Raw genomic sequence first — 19,353 nt, 5'->3', positions numbered from 1 at the left:
TTCTTGGAACGGAACCGGGCACAGGCCATGCATGTCGATTCGTCGTGATCCGGCGAAAGGCATTTGTTGCACACCGGATGGACGTCGATGTGGGGATATTTCGCATTGCATACCGGACATCTCTTGAACGGTGTCCTCGATTCCATCGTCGATGTCGTCGATGGGCAGGTAAGAAGCGAAAAGTCGGTGCTGAAAGTTGTTAAACTAACAAAGGAGTATCGAAACCGATCGAGAAAACAGTACCGACGCAAACTAAAGGCCTTTTGGCCTCGATAAAGTTTTTCCTAACTTGAGCTAAGATAGCACATCCGAACCCAATGGCGGAAAAAAACTATCTGAGGATGGAGAGGATGCCCATGCGCACTGTAGTCCAGGGGAGGAGTCACCTATCCCAGGATACCTCGAAGACTCTTCCAGGACAACAACGTGCAAACATCCGGACCCAACACTAGGCGGCGATCTATGCACAGATATGAATTCAGCAGCCCACATGCCTCGAACTACCCTGTTATCTCTAAATTGTAGGAAGGGTTCTTTTATAGTGAGGGCTTGAATCTCATTGACCCCTCTTGCAGATATCAGGGCCACAAGGAGAGCAACTTTTTAAGGACAGGTACTTTAAATTTGCTCTATAAATGGCCTCAAATGGGTGTTTCTTGAGTAGTGATAGCACCGTGTTGAGATGCCATGATGGAGGAGGATATCTGACTGGAGGGAAGACTCTAAATAAGCCATTGAGGTACTGTTTGATTATTCTGGACGACCATAAAAATGGTGGCCTGGGCAATCGCCTGAATCGAGATATGGTCGACAGGTAAACTCTGATCAAGGCAGGAGCTAAACCTGAACATGTTCAAAAGTGCAATAGGTATGGTAATATCTGTTCAGGTGAGGAAAACAGGGGATGTATGCGCTGCTGTTGATACCATAAACAAATCTCTTACAATTGTGAGAATAAGCTTTGTTAGTACTGTCCACTCTGGCCCTGGAAAGCATCTTCCTACATATTGGAGGGATGTTTAATTCATTGTACTCAGGATCTTCTAGACCGATAAGTGAAGTGATTCGGGATTGGCCCTCATTCATTGTCAGGAGATAAGGTGAGACCTTCAATCGCACATGTTATTTCTCTAACAGTAGGAGAAGACCTGCAAACCAAAGCTTGCAAGGCCACATTGGGGCTATCATTATCATGCTGCAATCTTCATCCTCATGAGAACCTTTGGAATCAGGGGACGGGTGGAACGGCGTGTGCAAAGATTTCAAACCATTTAATCGAAAAAGCATTACCCCATGTTCTGGATGGTGATGCCAGCTTGCACAGAATCAGCATTTGGTGTTCTGGGGTTCGCAAAGAGGTTGAGATTGGGTTTTCCACACTGTGAGAATATGTGCTTGATTGTCTCCTGATCCAGTTCACACTTGTGACAGGATAACCTCAGTCTGATGAGAGTGTCCGGTATCTCGGTTTGCTTTCCTGGGACATGCTCTGCTTGCAGATGATCCCATTCCATACCTCTTTGTTTGTTAATGTAGTGCATCACTGTTGTATTGTCTGTTCGCATGAGAACCTCTGAGTTCTTTATCTTGGGGAGGAAATCCTGCAAGACTGGATGCACTGCCTTGAGCACGAGCAGACTGATTTGAATACGCAGGTAACTCTTATGCCACTTGCCACTGACCTGTAGATCTTCAAGGTATGCTCCCCCATGCTTCCAAGGACGCGTTGGTGGAAATGACCAATGGAGAGTGTTGAGCGAGTGGTGACTGAGAGGTGTGTCTGTAGTGTCCACCAAGATAGGGCTTCGATCACGGCTGGAGTGACTTTGATGACATAGTCGAACAAACCTGTCGCTTGTACTCACTGGAGATCTAGTACTTGATGGAGGGGTCGCATCCTTAAAACAGAGGAATGCATGACGACATCATCCTCAATAATGACTTGTAGAGGCGTAATGAAAGATTCTTTTCTTCTGAATGGACTTTGCCTATGATATTAAGCTTTACTTGTCTTTCTGATGTGGAGTAGGCTTTGTTGCTTATAGTATCTAGTGTTGTTTCCAAAAAGGTTATAAATCTTGATGGTTGCGGGCTTGACTTTTCCCCAATTCAGAGAGAGCTCTAGCTTGTTCAACAGGGCAATGCAAGCATTTGTTCTTTCTGTTATGCGTGACTCGAATGCGCCTTGACGAGCAAGTCGTCCAATTATAGGAACACCTGGTGCTTGTTTCCTTAAGAAAGCAGCTACAGGAGCCACATACTTTGTAAATATATTGGGGGTCGGCTTCAGACCAAAAGGAAGAACCCTGAACTGGTAGTTGCTGCTGGCTACTGTGTACCTTAGGATTCTCCTGTGGAAAGGATGGATGGGCATGTGAAAATATGCATCTTGCACGTCGAGAGTTTACACATGGTTTATCTAGCCCTAGGAGAATATCTTGTAATGTTATCACATGGAATAAATGTTTTTTGAGATATGTGTTGAGATACAGGATGTCGAGTATAGGCTGAAATTCCTTCCACTTTTTGCGAAATCAGGAAGAAACGGGAATATAATCCTCTTTCTTGTGGTGAAAAAGGGACACTCTCACCCCCGTCCAGAGCATGGTCTTTACATCCAATTTGAGCAGTTGCAGATGCTTGGGAATGGAGGTGTGCAGTGGGTTTGATGGTGGGTCCTAAAGAACAAGTTACTTACCTTTGGTAACGATGTATCTGTAAGAAACATTAGTTAGTTAGATTCCTCACCTTAGAATATCCCCAGGCGTCAGGCTGGATCCGGAAAGATTTTTCCTCAGCAATACCCCTACGCGTCACTAGGCGTCGTCTGCGGCTCCGCGTCCGTCGTCGGAATGACGTCGGAGTACTTAGACACCGCCCTCGCGCGCTGATGTCAGTTCTTGTACATAGCTTTGCGCGCCAGGAACGCAGAGCCATGCAAGAGACCGACACTGGTGCCAAAAAATCTAGGGCCCTGAAAAGGATAACCTTAACCCTAGATGTCAGTTCGCAGAACGGGGAGGAGGGGTGGGTCGGTGACGAATCTAACTAACTAATATTTCTTACAGATACATCGTTACCGAAGGTAAGGAACTTGTACATCTGAAAGAAACACGTTAGTTAGATTCCTCACCTTAGAATAGATACCCCAGCAATACCAACCCCGGTGGTGGGTCTGCGGACCAAGATCACACCAGAAAGTCCTGGAGAACAGAACGGCCAAAGAAGCCGTCTCTCCGGACATGGCTGTCCAGGCATTAGTGCTTGGCAAACGTGTGCAGTGAAGCCCACGTCGCCGCCTGACAGATGTCCCGCAAGGGAACTCCCCGGCCCAGGGCAGTAGTAGCCGCTGTGGGCCAGGTGGAATGGGCCCTCAACCCAACAGGAGGGTCCTTTTTTGCCAAGGAGTAACAAAGTTTAATACACAACACGACCCACTGCGAGATGGTCCATTTGTGTACCGCTTTCCCCTTCTTAGCTCCTACGTATCCAACAAAAAGTTGGTCGTCCACCTGGAATTTTTGGTGCGGTCCAAATAAAAGGACAGCGCCCGTTTTGGGTCCAGACGGTGGAGCCTCTCTTGCTCTTTTGAAGGATGCGGAGGCGGAAAGAAGGTGGGCAACGTGACAGATTGCCAGAGGTGAAATGGGGTCACCACTTTCGGTAGAAAAGAAGGACAAGGTCGGAGGACAACCTTGTCCGGATGAACAGAAATAAAGGGAGGTTTAGATGACAGAGCCTGGAGCTCACTCACCCGTCTAGCCGAGGTGATAGCTACCAGGAAAGCAGTTTTCAGGGTCAGAAGATGAATGGGACAATTGTGAAGAGGCTCAAAAGGAGCGCACATCAGAAAGGTCAGAACAAGATTCAAGTCCCACTGAGGCATTACGAAGGGGACAGGAGGGAACATGTGAGTAATGCCTTTGAGAAAACGGGAAACAACAGGGGACTTGAAAAGAGAAGGCTGATCAGGAAGCCGTAAGAAGGCAGAGATTGCAGCAAGATAACCTTTCAAGGTGCCCAGAGCAGAGCCGTGCTGGGCCAAAGAAAGAAGAAAGAGTAGAACCTCAGAAAGAGGGGCGGAAAGGGGATCCACAGCCTTTGCTGTGAACCATGCCACAAATTTGTTCCACCGGCAGGCGTATACCATCTTTGTGGAGGGACGCCTGGCTGCCAGAATGACATCACAGACTTCAGGAGGCAAGTCAAATGGCATCAACTGCCACCGCTCAATCTCCACGCATGGAGGTGGAGGCTGGACAGGTTCAGGTGGAGGACCGTCCCCTGCTGCTGCGACAGAAGGTCCTCCTGAAGAGGCAGCCGTATCGGAGGATCGATTGACATACTGAGTAGCTCGGGATACCAGAACCTTCGTGCCCAATCCGGAGCCACTAAGATAACTTGGGCCCGGTCACGCCTGATCTTCTTCAGCACTCTGGGCAGAAGTGGTATAGGCAGAAAGGCGTACAACAGACCGCAACTCCACTCGCGACGAAAAGCGTTTCCGAGCGAGTGCTGCCTTGGAAATTTCAACGCGCAGAACTGCTGACATTGCGCGTTCTCTTCGGTGGCGAATAGATCTAACCAAGGCTCTCCCCACTGCAGAAAGAGACCTTGCGCCACGTCCGAGTTCAGACGCCATTCGTGATCCATCATGCACCGGCGGGTGAGTTTGTCTGCTCTGGCTTTCAGAGAGCCCACCAGATTTTTGAACCACCAGGGTGATGCCCTGGTGTTCCAGCCAGGTCCAGAGGCGCAGAGCCTCCTGACAAAGGGTCCACGACCCCACCCCGCCCTGTTTGTTGCAATACCACATGACGGTGGTGTTGTCCGTGAACACCTGCATGACACTTCCCCGGACAGAGGGAAGGAAGGCTTTCAGTGCAAGCAGGATCGCTCTCAGCTCCAAAAGGTTGATATGGAGTGGAGTCTACGCCGGAGACCAGAGTCCTCTGATCTCCGCCTCTCCCATGTGGCCCCCCCATCCCAGGAGGGACGCGTCCGTCACTACTACGTGCTCCGTTTGGGGTAGGGAGAGGCATCTGCCGCTGACCCAATCGCGGTCCGTGAGCCACCACTGCAACTGTTTCGCAGTGCCCTCCGAGATCAAGACATGGTCGGACAGGTTGCCTCGATGCTGGGCCCACTGAAACTTCAGGTCCCACTGCAGAGCCCGCATTTCGCCACCTGGCGTAATGCATCAACAGGATGCAGGAGGCCATCAGCCCCAGAAGCCGCAGCACCAACCTGACCGAAACCCAGGATAGAGGCCGAAAGATGGGAATCAGAGCCTGAATATCCCGGACCCGCTGTTCCGGAGGATAAGCCCGGAACTGCGCCGAATCGAGAACCGCTCCAATGAAGAGGAGCTTCTGGGAGGGACTCAGGTGTGACTTCGGCACGTTGATTGAGAATCCCAGCAAATGCAGGAGGTCGGCCGTAGTCTGGAGGTGGGAGACGACTTGCTGGGGCGAGCCCGCCTTCAACAGCCAGTCGTCGAGATAGGGGAAGACTGGAACCCACGATCTGCGCAGATGAGCTGCGACCACCGCCATCACTTTCGTGAACACCCGAGGGGCACTGGTGAGGCCGAAGGGGAGCACGGTGAACTGAAAGTGCTCCTGATCTACCGTGAACTGCAGGTAACGCCGGTGGGCCGGCAGGACGGGGATGTGAAAATAGGTGTCCTGCAAGTCCAACGCTACCATCCAGTCTCCATGGTCGAGAGTAGCCAGAACCTGAGCTAAAGTTAGCATCTTGAACCGTTCCTTCCGGAGGAAGGTGTTGACGCTCCTGAGGTCCAAGATAGGGCGTAGGCCCCCTTTGCCCTTCTTGGGAACCAAAAAGTAGTGGGAATAGCAACCACGGCCTACTTCTGGACCAGGAACGCACTCGACGGCTTCTTTGGCCAAGAGGGCCGTAACTTCCTCCCGCAGAAGATTCAAGTGATCCTCCGATATACGGTGGCACTGCGGTGGCATGGCTGGAGGGGTCATCGCGAAGGGGAGGGAGTAGCCCCTTCGGACGATTTGCAGCACCCACCTGTCCGAAGTGATGGAGCGCAAGTGGAGCAGGTGATGTCGAACTCTGCCCACTGGCGTGGAATGGGCCTGAAAGCTCGGACTAGGAAGGCTTTGAGGCGGATGCTGCCGGGGTGGATGTGGACTGACCGGCACGTTGTCCTCTAGAACTGCCACGGCGGAACCCACGTCCGCGACCGTGTGCAGGTTGGTTCTGCGGCCAGTGGCTAGGCGGATGTGAGGAGGCACCCCTTCCTTGGCCACAAAAGGGGCGAAAGGCGGAAGTGTGCGTTGGGCCGAGAGACCCAAGGACGTGGCCGTAGCCCGGGAGTCCTTACAACGAGCCAGAGCACTATCCGCCTTCTCACCAAAAAGGCGAGCGCCATCAAAGGGCATATCCATGAGGGTACTCTGGACATCCACCGAAAAACACGTGGACCTCAGCCAGGCGTGGCGCCGGAGCACCACCGTGGTGGAAATCGCCCTACCAAGTGAGTCCGTGGTGTCAAGTCCACACCGTATGGCATGTCGCGCTGCATCTCGCCCGTCAGCAAGTGCCTGGGAGAGACGTGTCCGGGCCTCCACCGGACACAGTGGCAGCACGTCCTCCACCGTATCCCACAGAGAGTGGGAGAAACGGTCCAAGAGGCAAGCGGTGTTCAAAGACCGCAGGCCCAGTTTCTTTCCGAACTGTTCCAGCCTCTTGGATTCCTGAGCCGGAGGAACGGACGGGAAGGAGGATTGGGAAGTGGAGGCCTGGATAACCAGGCTCTCGGGGGTGGGGTGTTGGGACAGGAAACTGGGGTCGCCCGGAGCAGGGCGGTGGCGCCGGGCCACGTTCCGATCCACAGGAGGAACTGTGGAGGGCTTGGACCAAGTGCCCTGCAGAACATCGACGAGGGCCTCATTGAACTGCAGCAGAGGCTCAGTGGAGCTTGCTGACGGTTGAAGCACCTCTGTGAGGATATTAGTTCTCACGGCCACAGCAGGCAACTCGAGCCCCAGGGCTTCGGCCGCCTTGCACAGCACCATGGAAAAAGCTGCACCTTCCTCCGAAGCCACAGTCGGAGAGATGAAGCCAGCGTCCGGCGAAGTGTCCAGACCACTGGCATCCCCCAGTTCGTCTGCCCAGTCCTGTGAAAGTTGACCCTGGAGGGCCATAGGGTCCTCAGACCCCTCCCAGTCGCCCCCGTCATTCGATTCCTGATAAACAGGAGGAACGATCGGAGCCGGACGGTAGATGAAACGTTCATCCATAGACGTCGGTTGCGGCACCGTGCCGGCGTCGGGTCCGGACAGGGGCTAAACTGGGGAAGGGCGCCGGAGGTGGAACCGGTGTCGGCGGAGGAGGCGTCGTGAGGTCGACCGGCGCCGACAGAGATCCAGGGCTGAATCTCTCGGGGACCTGCGGCGTCGGGACCGAAGTCGTCGACGGCGCCGGAGCCGCCAGCCCGTGAGGTCGCCCAGCCGAGCCCGCGGGGCCCGAAGGCGCGCCGGCAGGTGTCGACGGCGGAGCCAGGCCCCTCATGGCCGAGAGGAAGGCACTGACCTCCGCCGGAGTCGCGTCAGTCCCAGGGACCGGCGGGTATGGGGACGGACGCGGCTCCGGCGGAGCCGTGGGGGTGCGACCACCCTGACCCTCGGCCGAGTCGCGCGACCAGCGAGGGGAGTCTGAAGAGCGGTGTCGCTTCTTGGATCGCCTCGACTTACCCGAAGACTTCGAGCCCGACGAGCGATGATGACTGCGGGTCCGCGACCGGTCTTTGGACCTCCTCCTGGACCGGGACCGAGAGCGGCACGGAGCTGAGTGCCGAAGCTCGAGAAGCTTACGGGACCGCTCCCGCCTAGCCTTCGAGGTCAAGGCCTGACAGTCGGGGCACGACTCCGCGTCGTGGTCGGCCCCCAGGCAGTAAAGGCACCGGCAATGGTGATCCGTCACCGACATCAGGCGATGACAGGCGTCACAGGCCTTAAATCCAGGCATCCTACCGGCAACAGAGTCGAGTCGACAAAAGACCAAAAAGAGTCAAAAAGTTTAGTCAAAAATTGACGAAGGGGTAAGCTCTTCCCGGATCGGCGCCGTCTGGCACGGAAAAAAGAAGAACTGACTTCAGCGTGCGAGGGCGGCGTCTAAGTACTCCGACGACATCATTCCGGCGCACGATGCCGACGACGGACGCGGAGCCGCAGACGACGCCTAGCGACGCGCAAGGGGTATTGCTGACGAAAAATCTTTCCGGATCCAGCCTGACGCCTGGGGATATTCTAAGGTGAGGAATCTAACTAACGTGTTTCTTTCAGATATAATTTTAGGGTGTGGCCGAATTAGTCTAATGTTATTTCTTGCCAGCGTTGGTAGAACTGGGATATTCTTACTCCTAGTCTGAATGGTGAGGAGATAGGAGCAGCCAGAGCCTGTGACCGGTCATTGGTGATGACCAGCGTCCGTTCTCGGATGTGCTGCTCTACCTCCGGGCGTAGTTCTGTTGCATGGTGTAGGCCACTTGAGGTGGTTGTCTCTGGGAATATTGTGCACAAAACTGTTGGGAGGTAGATATGTAGGGGGGTATCAGTATTGCTGATAACCTCCCCAATATGTTGGCATGCCTCTTCCGCTGGCCCCACAAAAGGGAATCCTTTTTAACTGTAGAGTCCCCAGCGATTTAGTTGTTTTTGTGTTTATTTCTATTGTCTGTAGGGCTTCGATGACATGCTTGCCGACAAGGGCCTCTCCATCAAAGGGAAGAACTAAAAACTCATTAAGCACTTCAGGCCTAAAGGAGGTAGCTTGGAGGCAGCCTTGCCTTCTAAGCACAACAGAACCTGCGAGTTGCCTAAATGCAGTGGTGGCGATATCCATGGCACAATCTATGATCTCTGCTGATGTGCGCTCCCCTAATTCACAATCTTTTTGCTTCAATTTTTGCCACTTAACAAAGTTGATCTACATATGGGGTAATGTCAGCAAATAGCTTCTGATCATATCTTCTCAAAACAGCCAGAGAATTTTCTGCTTTGTCAGCTCCAACGCTGATGGAAAAAAGCTTTCGGATATTTTACAAGTGTCTGCCCTTGTTGTCCGATGTGCAGACATCAGCCTGGAGGGTTTTTTGGATCTTCATTGGGCTGCCTGCGTAATACTGAGTTCGGCTTTGAATGGCAAGTTAGACAAGCTGGAGAATCTGGCGGGGCTTTAAATTTCTTGTCGAGGCGCTGAAAAACCGCCAATACTGTTGCCGGATTTTTCATTATTTTAAGCCCTCTTCCCAAATATAGTTGCCAACGAGCCTTCTGCTTTTCTAAAAAGGCTCCTTAAAATCATATACAAAACAGTCCATCTGCTTAGTGGGCATGTGGAGTGCAAATCTTTTAGCTGCTCTTTACAGAAAATTATGATGTCCCTCAATATTTTCCGGTCGGGAGTCCACTGGGGTGGGTGATGGAGATCATGGGGTAGGGATGGGGTAGTCATCCTCTTCTCTATGAGTGTCATGGAGTTCCCCTTCCTCTCTGTAATCATCAGAGGTAGCTGGATCATGGAGAAAGGCTGTCTGTGGTCTATGCCTTACTGAGATAGGCAATGAGGAATAAGTACATATAGCTCTCGCTATAATAATTGGGCAAAACGGGCTTCTGCCCCATCTCTTCTATTCTCTCTAAGCGAGAGCCAGGACAAAAAGGGCTAGTGTGTGAAGAGGGAAAAGAAGGACCAACATCCAGGTCAGGGCCGAAGAATACACCTGAAGCCAAGAAGCATGCCCCTTCCATTGCGTTTGCTAGGGAAGAACGGTGCCAGAAATAGAGGCAGGAAGAACCCCTTGGTGAGATTGGAGAAACACTCAACAGCGGGTAGGAGGAATAAGACCCCCATGCACCATTTTCCAACTCGCACCATTGAACAAGTTACTTACCTTCGGTAACGATGTATCTGTAAGAAACATTAGTTAGTTAGATTCCTCACCTTAGAATATCCCCAGGCGTCAGACTGGATCCGGAAGATTTTTCGTCAGCAATACCCCTTGCGCGTCGCTAGGCGTCGTCTGCGGCTCCGCGTCCGTCGTCGGCGTCGTGCGCCGGGATGACGTCGTCGGAGTACTTAGACGCCGCCCTCGCGCGCTGACGTCAGTTCTTGTACATAGCCTTCCGCGCCAGGAACGCAGAGCCATGCAAAGACCGACACTGGTGCCAAAAATAAAATCTAGGGCCCTGAAAGGGATAGCCTTAACCCTAGATGTCAGTTCGCAGAACGGGGAGGATGGGAGGGTCGGTGAGGAATCTAACTAACTAATGTTTCTTACAGATACATCGTTACCGAAGGTAAGTAACTTGTTCATCTGAAAGAAACACGTTAGTTAGATTCCTCACCTTAGAATAGATACCCAAGCAATACCATCCCCGGTGGTGGGTCTGCGAACCAAGATCACACCAGAAAGTCCTGGAGGACAGAACGGCCAAAGAAGCCATCCCTCCGGACTTGGCTGTCAAGGCAATAATGCCTGGCAAACGTGTGTAGCGAAGCCCACGTCGCCGCCTGACAGATGTCCTGCAAAGGGACTCCCCGTCCCAAGGCAGTAGTAGCCGCCGTGGCCCGAGTAGAATGGGCGCGCAGCCCAACAGGAGGGTCCTTTTTAGCCAAGGAATAGCAGATTTTTATACACAAAACGACCCACCGAGAGATGGTTCGTTTGTGCACAGCTTTCCCCTTCTTAGCGCCCACGTACCCAACAAAAAGCTGGTCGTCCACCCGGAACTGTTTTGTGCGGTCCAGATAAAAGGAGAGCGCACGTTTTGGGTCCAGACGGTGGAGCCTCTCTTCCTCTTTGGAAGGATGCGGAGGCGGAAAGAAGGTGGGCAAGGTGACAGACTGCCCAAGGTGAAATGGAGTCACCACTTTAGGAAGAAAGGAGGGACGAGGCCGAAGGACAACCTTGTCCGGATGAACAGATAGAAAAGGAGGCTTTGAAGATAAAGCCTGGAGCTCACTCACCCGTCTAGCCGAGGTGATGGCTACCAGAAAAGCAGTCTTTAGAGTTAGAAGACGAAGAGGGCAATTGTGAAGAGGCTCGAAGGGAGCGCACATCAGGAATGTCAAAACCAGATTCAAGTCCCACTGAGGCATCACAAAAGGGACAGGAGGGAACGTGTGTGTAATGCCTTTGAGAAAGCGTGTAACCACAGGGGACTTGAAAAGAGAAGGCTGATCAGGAAGCCGCAAGAAGGCGGAGATGGCAGCAAGATAACCTTTCAGGGTGCCCAGGGCAGAGCCCTGCCGGGCCAGAGAAAGAAGGAAGAGGAGAACCTCAGAAAGAGGGGCGGAAAGGGGATCCACAGCCTTTGCTGTGCACCATGCCACAAATTTGTTCCACCGGCAGGCGTATACCGACTTTGTGGAGGGACGCCTGGCTGCCAGAATGATATCACAGACTTCAGGAGGCAAGTCAAATGGCATCAACTGCCGCCGCTCAATCTCCACGCATGGAGGTGGAGGCTGGACAGGTTCGGGTGGAGGACCGTCCCCTGCTGCTGCGACAGAAGATCCTCCCGAAGGGGCAGACGTATCGGGGGACCGGTCAACAGACTGAGTAGCTCGGGATACCAGTATCTTCGTGCCCAATCCGGAGCCACCAAGATGACTTGGGCCCGGTCGTGCCTGATCTTCTTCAGCACTCTGGGCAGAAGTGGTATAGGCGGAAAGGCGTACAACAGACCGCAACTCCACTCGTGACGAAAAGCGTCGCCGAGCGAGTGCCGCCTTGGAAATTCCAACGCGCAGAACTGCTGACATTGCGCGTTCTCTTCGGTGGCGAATAGATCTAACCAAGGCTCTCCCCACTGCTGAAAGAGGCCTTGCGCCACTTCGGAGTTCAGACGCCATTCGTGATCCATCATGCACCGGCGGCTGAGTTCGTCTGCTCTGGCGTTCAGAGAGCCCGCCAGATGTTGAACCACCAGGGTGACGCCCTGGTGTTCCAGCCATGTCCAGAGGCGCAGAGCCTCCTGACAAAGGGTCCACGACCCCACCCCGCCCTGTTTGTTGCAATACCACATGGCGGTGGTGTTGTCCGTGAACACCTGCACGACACTTCCCCTGACAGAGGGAAGGAAGGCTTTCAGTGCAAGCCGGATCGCTCTCAACTCCAACAGGTTGATGTGGAGACGAGACCCCGCCGGAGACCAGAGGCCTCTGATCTCCGCCTCTCCCATATGGCCACCCCATCCCAGGAGGGACGCATCCGTCACTACGACATGCTCTGGTTGGGGAAGGGAGAGGCTCTTGCCCTTGACCCACTCGCGGTCCGTGAGCCACCACTGCAACTGTCGTGCAGTGCCCTCCGAGATCAAGACATGGTCGGACAGGTTGCCGTGATGCTGGGCCCACTGAAACTTCAGGTCCCACTGCAGAGCCCGCATGCGCCGCCTGGCGTGATGCACTAGTAGGATGCAGGAGGCCATCAGCCCCAGAAGCCGCAACACTAGCCTGACCGAAACCCAGGATAGAGGCCGAAAGATGGGAATCAGGGCCTGTATATCCCGGACCCGCTGTTCCGGTGGATAGACCCGGAACTGCGCCGAATCGAGAACCGCTCCGATGAAGAGGAGCTTCTGAGAGGGACTCAGGTGTGACTTCGGCACGTTGATGGAAAACCCCAGCAAATGCAGGAGATCCGCCGTAGTCTGGAGGTGGGAGACGACTGCCTGGGGCGAGCCCGCCTTCAACAACCAGTCGTCGAGATAGGGGAAGACTGGAACCCCTGATCTGCGCAGATGAGCTGCGACCACCGCCATCACTTTCGTGAACACCCGAGGGGCACTGGTGAGGCCGAAGGGGAGCACGGTAAACTGAAAGTGCTCTTGGCCCACCGTGAACCGCAGGTAACGCCGGTGGGCCGGCAGGACGGGGATGTGGAAATAAGCGTCCTGCAAGTCCAACGCTACCATCCAGTCTCCAGGGTCTAGGGCAGCTAAAACCTGAGCCAACGTTAGCATCTTGAACCTTTCCTTTCGGAGGAAGGCATTGACGTTCCGGAGGTCCAAGATAGGGCGTAGGCCCCCCTTGCCCTTCTTGGGAACCAGAAAGTAGTGGGAATAACAACCACGACCTACTTCTGGACTCGGAACGCGCTCGACGGCCCCCTTGGCCAAGAGAGCCGAAACTTCCTCGCGGAGAAGATCCAAATGATCCCCCGAGATACGGTGGTGCTGCGGTGGCATGGCTGGAGGGGTCGTCTCGAAGGGGAGGGAGTAGCCCCTTCGGACGATTTGCAGCACCCACCTGTCCGATGTTATGGACCGCCAGTGGAGCAGGTGATGGCGAACTCTGCCGCCCACTGGCGTGGTATGGGCCTGAAAGCTCGGACTAGGAAGGCTTTGAGGCGGATGCTGCCGGGGTGGATGTGGGCTGACCACGTCGGCCTCCATTTCCGCCACGGCGGAAGCCACGTCCGCGACCGCGCGCAGGTTGGTTCTGCGGCTGGTGGCTTTGCGGACGTGAGGAGGCGCCCCTTCCTTGGCCACGAAAGGGGCGAAAAGCGGAGGTGTGCGCCCGCGGAGCCGCGAGGCCCAAGGACTTGGCCGTAGCCCGGGAGTCCTTAAAGCGGTTCAGCGCACTGTCCGCCTTCTCGCCAAACAGGCGAGTGCCATCAAAGGGCATGTCCATGAGGGTTGTCTGGACATCCCCGGAAAATGACGTGGACCGCATCCAGGCGTGGCGGCGGAGCGCCACCGTGGTTGAAATCGCCCGACCCAGCGAGTCCGTGGTGTCAAGCCCACATCGTATGGCGTGCCGTGCTGCATCCCTCCCATCGGCCAAAGCCTGGGTAAGACGCGTCCGGACCTCCTCCGGACACAGGGGCAGCACGTCCTCCACCGTATCCCACAGGGAATGGGAATAACGGTCCAAGAGACAGGCGGTATTTAAGGACCGCAGGCCCAAACTAAGGGACGAAAACAGTTTCTTGCCGAACTGCTCGAGTCTCTTGGAATCCCGATCCGGCGGAGCGGTCGGGAAGGAGGATTGGGAAGTAGAGGCCTGGATAACCAGACTCTCTTGGGTGGGGTGTTGGGACAGGAAACTGGGGTCGCCCGGAGCAGGGCGGTGGCGCCTGGCAATGTTCCTATCCACAGGAGGAACTGTGGAGGGCTTGGACCAGGTGCCCTGCAGAACGTCAGTGAGGGCCTCGTTGAACGGCAGCAGAGGCTCAGTGGAGCTTGCTGAGGTTTGAAGCACCTCAGTGAGGATGTTAGTCCTCACAGCCACGGCAGGCAACTCGAGCCCAAGGGCCTCGGCCGCCTTGCGCAGCACCACAGAAAATGCTGCACCCTCCTCCGAAGCCACGGTCGGAGGAGAAGTGAATCCAGTGTCTGGCGAGGTGTCCAGCCCACTGGCCTCCCCCAGTTCATCTGCCCAGTCCTGAGAAAGCTGTGACTGAACAGCCAGAGGGTCCTCGAACCCCTCCCAGTCGCCCCCTTCTTCCGATTCCTGATAAACAGGAGGAATGATCGGAACCGGACTGTAGAGATGGTAGGACTCAAGCGGCGTCGGATGCGGCGTCGGCGGACGCCGTGCCGGCGTCGGGTCCGGATGAGGGCTAAACCGGGGTGTCGGCGTCACAGGCGTCGGCGGCGCCGGTGACGGCGTCGGTGGTTCAGGCGTCGGCGCCGGTGGAGGAGTGACTAGGTCAACCGGCGTCGACTGGGGCCCAGGCAAGGGCCCCGCGGGGACCTGCGGCGTCGAGACCGGAGTCGTCGACGGCGCCGGGGCCTGAGCCGCCGGCACGCGAGGTCGCCCAGTCGAGTCCGCGGGGCCCGAAGGTGCGCCAGCGGGCGTCGACGGCGGGGCCAGGCTCCTCATGGCCGAGAGGAAGGCACTGATCTCCGCCGGCGCCGCATCAGCCCCAGGGACCGGAAGGTATGGGGGCGGACGCGGCACCTGCGGCTCCGCCGGAGCCGCGGGGGTGGAACCACCCTGACCCTCGGCCGAGTCGCGCGACCGGCGAGGGGAGTCCGAAGAGCGATGTCGCCTCTTGGACTTCTTTGAGCGTTTGGACTTACCCGACGACTTGGAGCCGGACGAGCGATGGCGTCGGCTAGGGCTCCGCGAGCGATCCTTGGACCTCCTCCTGGACCGGGATCGCGCACGACGCGGAGCCGAGTGGCGAAGCTCGAGAAGCTTGCGGGACCGCTCCCGCCTAGCCTTCGAAGTCAGGGCCTGACAGTCGTTGCACGACTCCGCGTCGTGGTCGGGGCCTAAGCAGTAGAGGCACCGGCGGTGGTGATCGGTCACCGACATCAGTCGATGACAATCCTCACAAGCCTTGAACCCAGGCATCCTACCGGCACCAGATGTCGACAGACAAGGATCAAAAATGATCAAAAAAGATTTAGTCAAAAAAGACTAAAAGGGGTAGCTCTCCCGGATCTGCGCTTACTGGCGCGGAAAAAAGAAGAACTGACGTCAGCGCGCGAGGGCGGCGTCTAAGTACTCCGACGACGTCATCCCGGCGCACGACGCCGACGACGGACGCGGAGCCGCAGACGACGCCTAGCGACGCGCAAGGGGTATTGCTGACGAAAAATCTTCCGGATCCAGTCTGACGCCTGGGGATATTCTAAGGTGAGGAATCTAACTAACGTGTTTCTTTCAGATGCACCAAAGCACGGCATGTTGAATCCCTCATAAGGGGTACCATTGTGTCAGGAACAGATGGAGAAATAGATGCAAGGCATACAGACAAGAACCCTGAAGGTCAAGGAGCAAGACCACAGTGCATTCTCCAATAATCTCAAAAATACCCCATTGAGAACTTGAGGAAAAAAGCTAAGAACACTGTGCAGCCACCGGCGTAGAAACACAATAGGGCCAAAGAATAAGATGCTTCTAAAAAAACATCTAGGGACCACAACTTGTTATCGTCAGGTTAAGGAAGCAAGAAAAAAAAAAAGAAATACCGACCGGTGCAGGATCGCCTCACCGGATGCCACTCAAAGGCGACGAGTGAAAGGAAGAAGCCAACAGGCACCGCCCTATAATGGCTCACACAAAAAAGAAATCAAGGAGACCATGCCTGGCCAGACTGAATATAGGGAGGAGGAAGATGACAGTATAGTAAACAATGGATTAAGATTGCGCTCCACTTCCACTATCCCAAAAACGGCATAAAGCAGACAGCTTGAGAGACAAACAGATATTGATCATCGAATAGCATGTCAACCAAGGCGGACTGCACAGCCTCAGAGTAGCCAGCGGTGCTTAACCAGGCACACCGGCAAAGAGCTAGAAAGAGAGCCATGGTTCATCCAACAGAATCTGTGGTATTCATGCCACAACGAATCAGCAATTTAGCTGCCTGATGGTCATCCTGGACCATCTGAGTAAGTGTGTCCCCAGTTTCATCAGGGACTGAAGGAAGAAGGCATGAGACCCAATGTCAAAATACGTGAGAAAAAGGGAACAAAATACAAGCAGTATTAACAGACCGCAAAGCATCTAGACTTTTAGATTCCGTCTGGAGGGATGTCAGGGAAGGCTGAAGCCGCCTGCACCACAAAGCTGCGCAGGGTAAGCTGTTAGAAAAGACAGAGTGGGTCTCCAGGGTAAGAATTGTGCCTATGAGCCGAAGAATCAAGCCCACTAGCCTAACGTAGGTCAGACACCCAATGAAACTCCGGAGGAGGCTGAAGAATGTCAGTTAACTAATCACTGACCTCATTAAAAATACCTGTGTACCAATGGGAAAACAGCAGGGGGCTTCTCTGAAAGTAGAGGAAGATAGTCCGAAATGAATTGTCCCACCAACACCATCCCAACGTCAAAGAGGTGAAACCTTGGCGTCGGGGAGGAGAGACAAAGTAGGGGTGATCGGTGCCGTCAACGCAGATGGCAGCGCAGACGGATCCAACACTGGCGTCACATGTGGGAACCCCGAAGGGCTGTGCACCAGAGTTGATAAGGGTTCAATCACGGATTCGGAGGGCCTCACTGACACCGAGGGAGGTCCCACTGGTTCGGAGTCAGTCAAGGCTTAACAGACCTCCTTGAGGCCAAGGCACGCACCAGAGGGAGGCTAAGAACCAAAAATGGCATGAAGGGATAGATAGTATTCCCTCATCTGAGCCACAGTTGCCTTGGCGTCGGGAAACAGTGGAAGATGTGAAACAGATTCTCGCTCCGACCCCGAAACCAGAGAAATAGGAGGCTCGTCAGGGACACCATGCATAGGAGGAAAGGTCAGGGAAGGGCGCGGTACTGACCGCCTACTGACAGGGTCTTGCGGCGCTCCTACAACACAGACTGAAGCTGAAGACATGATCCGCACCGTTTGGAGTGAGGGTGTGTGTTTCAGACACCACATGCAAAAAAGAACGAGGGTGCAGGATCGACATCATAGTCCACAGGACCCAGAAAAACATGCAGAAAACATCGAGATAGCCCAAAAATGGCCAGAGGTACCGCACTCCAAATTCGTGCGGAAAGGAAGAAACTCACGACAGCGATCCGGGAGAGGGCTTATATGGACTCTGCAAATGTCACACCCGGTGGAGGCTACGTTATGGAGTCGCTCAATGGCCTCTACCAACATTCAAAGATACTGCTTTAGAAACCTTTCTGGATTCAGTCTGGCGTCTGGGAAGAATTCTAGGGTAAGGAATCTGCGGCGACGTCTCTGAAGATATAGGTCTTTGTGCTGGAGTGGATGGTTGAGGAGTGGGTGATCTGCTAGGCGTGGATGTCTGTTGCGCAGTTGCTGTAGTAGATGGAATCCCCTTCCTATAATCTGAACGCATGCATTATAAATCAGAAACCAGAGAGTCAGGTAGACGAACCATCTCCTACTGAAATTTGGCTGTTGATACTGGTCATGGGAAGAATAATAATGCTGTTCATATTCCTCATCATAGCCCTCCTCTTCTTCTTGGTATTTCACATGCAACTCGGAGAAACTGTGTGCAACTCCAAAGGGCCCATCATTGTCAGTCTTCTTCATCATCATAGGGAGAAGCGGGTATCAGGGTTGTCACCTTGGTTGGAGAGGTGTGCTCTGGGTCAAAAACCCACTTTTTCATGTTTTGCAATTTGTTCTGTCATCAACTGTGTAGTTGACGCGTTGTTAGCAACCTTTTATCTGCCATCGAAGGTGTAGTCATCGCCTGTATCGCCAAGGTCAGCAAGGGTATCGACGTCGACAGAAGAGCCATAGACAGTCATCGTCGACGAGATCAGGGAAATCTTCAGCATCGGTCTAGTCATAGATGCCTTCGACGAAGATGTCATCGTGGAGAAGCAAAAGGTGGTGGAAAACATGGGGATAGGAACTGTTGCCGTCGATGATGCCGGCATATACGTTTTCGTGGTGGAAGGTGCCAACAACCATGTTCTCGTCGATTGTAGGGTACTCGGCAACGATCTGTCGGCAGGCTCAGCCAAGGAAGGCTTTGATAGAGTGAGTGACTGGCCTTAGGGGTTCAGAGGTGGAAGCCCCAGGCTGAAGCACTTTAGAGATTAGTCCTGACCTGCACAGAGGTCCCAGTCGCCCTTCTTACCACCATGGCATAAGAAGCCCCCCTCCCCTGTAGCCACAGTTAGACCCCACCTAAGCCCTCTACCGTGCCTGAAACATCATGAAAATACTCAGGTATAGAACCCCCTGCATTCTCCCACGTCAGAATCGGCATTCAGCGATGCCTTTCCGGCTCCGTGTCGTCGGGGATAAGGATGGGGCTGAAGTAGCCAGTAAGCGCCGGTGGCCCCAAAGGCACCGCCATCAGGTTGGATGCCAGGGAAGGTTGCGTTGGCACAACCGTTGTCATCCTGGATCCGGAATCGGATCCCTGAGGCCCCACTGGCAGTGGGACCTCAGGGCCTAGGACACTGTATTTCATATATGAAGGAAACATATCACCTCTGAGCCTCCATGCTCTCCATGTTGATATGGATGGACAGTAAATACCCAGCTCAAAGGTGGTGGTGTACAAAACAACAAGACAATCGTCACTAATGTATTGGTCCTGCCAAGGTTCAGCACTTTAAGTACTTTGTCAAGATATACACATATGTTTAAGTGGAAAAAAGGACCAAACAGTAAAAAAAAACAACACGCAAAAGATTAAAGTTAAAACACAAAAACAAGTTATAAAAACAAGGCATTACAGTTTGCGATTATGGGATGATAGCGAACACAGAATACTCCTGGAAAAAAATAACAAAAAAAACAACAACTTCATATCAATGTAGTCACTTTAACAATTGAATAGTTCAATCAACGTTCACAACAAACAGGTCATATTCATAAAGGGTACTCAACCACCAACACAGTATTGTAAAATGGACAATGTC

General features: G+C 53.9%; 1 protein-coding gene across 4 annotated transcripts in view; it reads right to left on the bottom strand.

Moving 5' to 3' along the window:
* The window catches only part of HOOK3 (hook microtubule tethering protein 3), a 1,476,018-nt gene that overhangs the window by 653,133 nt on the left and 803,532 nt on the right, over positions 1–19,353 (bottom strand). The gene's annotated exons all lie outside the window — the stretch shown is intronic.

This window comes from Triturus cristatus, chromosome 2_1 (assembly GCF_964204655.1).
Source record: "Triturus cristatus chromosome 2_1, aTriCri1.1, whole genome shotgun sequence".
In the NCBI taxonomy this organism is placed as follows: Eukaryota; Metazoa; Chordata; class Amphibia; order Caudata; family Salamandridae; genus Triturus; species Triturus cristatus.
Note: the sequence above shows the minus strand (reverse complement) of the source record. Positions and strands in the feature narration are given on the sequence as shown.